The following is a 2,863-nucleotide window of genomic DNA, read 5'->3' on the forward strand; positions in this document are numbered from 1 at the left end:
CTGGAGTTATCACAGAGAAAGGAACCTCCCTTGAGGAAATGCCTCCATGAGATCCAACTGTAAGGTATTTTCTCAATTAGTGATCAAGGGAGGAGGACCCATTGTGGGTGGTGTGCTGGTAGTCCTGGATTCTGTAAGAAAGCAAGCTGAACAAACAGGGGAAGCAAGCCAGTAAAGAACATCCCTCCATGATCTCTGCATCAGCTCCTGTTTCCTGACCTGCTTGAGTACCAGTCCTGTCTTCCTTTGGTGATGAACAGCAATATGGAAGTGTAAGCTGAATAAACCCTTCCCTCCCCAACTTGCTTCTTGGAAATGATGTTTGTGCAGGAATAGAAACCCTGACTAAGACAGGGATGCAGTCTATATGCCCAAGTACATGACAGGTATCTGCTAAGTGTTCTCAAGAAAAACTGGACATGGTGATGAACACCTGTAATTCCAGCACTCCTAAGGTTCAGGTAGGAGGATCAGAAACTTGAGGCTAGTCTGGGATATATGGAAGATACTGACATTAAAAGAATTTTTTAAGTCCCTATGATGTGCTACATTGTAAGGAAAACTTAAAATTATGGTGAATGTCATATAAAAACTAAGTGAAAAGAGTAATAAAATGTACTAGATAGAGCCAGGTGTAGTGGCACACAACTTTAACCCCAGCACTTGGGAGGCAGAGGCAGGAGAATTTCTGAGTTCAAGGACAGCCGGTTTACTAAGTCAGTTCCAGGACAGTCAAGGCTACTCAGAGAAACTGTCTTGAAACACCCACCCACCCCAACTCACACAAATACCACCACCACCAAATGTACTAGATGAAAGAATGAGAAGAGACAGAACCAGAACTGTATATCATTAGCTTTTTCTGGAACAACTATAAATATAGAGTAAAATCATTGTTCTAATTTCATTCTGTTGCTGAGACAAATGCCATCACCCAAAACAGCTTTGGGGAGGAGAGGATTTAATGTCAATTCACACTCTGGGGTAACAGTCCACCACCAAAGGAAGCCAAAGCAGAAACTTGAAGGAAAAACCATGGAGTCGGGCTGCCTTCCTGGCTTTCTCAGCTAGCTTTCTTATACAGTCCAGGCCCACCTGCCTAGGGGATGGCACCACCCAGAGTGGGCTAAGCCCTCCCATACACATCATCAAACAAAACAGTCCCTCATAAACATGGCTGCAGAACAAGCTGAGCTGAGCAATTCCTCAGTTGAGGTTCCCTCTTCCCAGCTGACTCTAGCTTGTGTCACAACCACCCAGCTAAAAATTGTCTCCAGGAGGCTTGTAGGCTTCATTTCTGACCCCATCTTCCTTTTCCATATCCTTCCTATTTCCCTTTAGGCCAAGGCTTTGAGTCATCTTAACTCAGTCTCTGCCTTAGCTACTTCTCTATTGCTGTGACTAAACACCAGGTCCAAGACAACATATAAAAGAAAGCACTTAATTTAGGCACTCATGGTCCAGAGGCTTGGAGTCTATGAAGATCATGGCAGGAAACGTGGCAACAGGCAAGCAGGCAGGGCACTGGAGCAGTAGCTGAGAGCTTTCATCTGCTTTGCAAGCATGGGAGGCAGGGTGAGAGGAGAGGGAGAAAGGGATAGAGAAAACTAATTGAGATGTCAGGAGCTACTGAAACTTCAAAAGCCACACCCACTGAGATACCTCCTCCAACAAGGCCACACCTCCTAGTTCTTTCAAACAGCTCCACCAACCATGGAGTGATCACTGAACTAGACAAGCCTATGAGGGCCTCATTCAAATCTCCTTCAAATCACCACATGCTCCACCCACAAGCTTAAACCTCCACGGGCCCTGCTCAAGAGCTGTTGCTGTCATAACTGATGCTACACAGACTCGTTCGCAGACATAAGTGTGTGGGAGATACAATTCTCCAAGTCCCTCTGTCCGACCATCTTCTGACTGCTCTTCTCATTCCACACCACAGGCTCCTCCTAACAGCTCAACCCCACAACTATAGCTCTGGCACTTTCAGAGTGTATCTGCAGCCAGATGTACTTATACTTTCTTAGCAGCCATTGCCTCCTTGTCTGGATCTCTACACGGTTTTCCTGGTGAATCCTGAAGAAGCTCATTCCTGTTGAGCACCACACTTGACAGTCAGGGTAATACTTAAAGATGAGGCATAGCTCAGTGGTAGAGAATATATTTCCCTTGCACAAGGCCCCAAGTTTAATTCTCACAACACTACTGGCCAAAAAAGGCAAAGTATCTTTAAATCTGGTAAGTCCAAGAGACCCTATTCTCCAGAACATGACTTATTCCAAGTATGAAAATCAAATTCTGTAGCCAAGCACTTGGCTCCATGTACCTGGGGCAAGAGAACAACACAAGCAACACATTTTGTCTTTTATAAGGCAGAATAAAATTTACTAAGGTTTTTTTAAAAAAAAAAAATTATTTGAGCTCCACACTAAACACACCATATAAAAATAGCCAGTTTCTCAATTTTATATATAAGTATGCAAGCGTAGCACAGTGGCACATGCTACAATCCTAGCACTTGGAGGGTAGAGACATGGGGATCACGGGTCCAGATTCACGAGACTAGTTCAGAATAAATCAAAGCAAAATCAGAAGTCTGAGTGGGGCAGAGCTGTGAGGTCCCACCTCACCCTGAGCATCTGTCAGGCGTCAATAGTTGCTGGAAGATGGAAGATTTTCTTCCATGGTGTAAGCACAGAAAAAGTGACCTTGCTTCTGTAAGAAACCTTTCACCCTTGCACCTGTAAGCAGCATCTCACTCATGCTTTTGAAAACAACTCTAATAAAGATCACCAAGACAAAAGAGAAAAAGAAAGGAAGGAAGGAGAAAGAAAGAAAGAGAGAAAGAAAGAAAGAGAGA

The sequence above is a fragment of the Mus pahari genome, chromosome 4 (genome assembly GCF_900095145.1).
Source record: "Mus pahari chromosome 4, PAHARI_EIJ_v1.1, whole genome shotgun sequence".
NCBI lineage: Eukaryota > Metazoa > Chordata > Mammalia > Rodentia > Muridae > Mus > Mus pahari.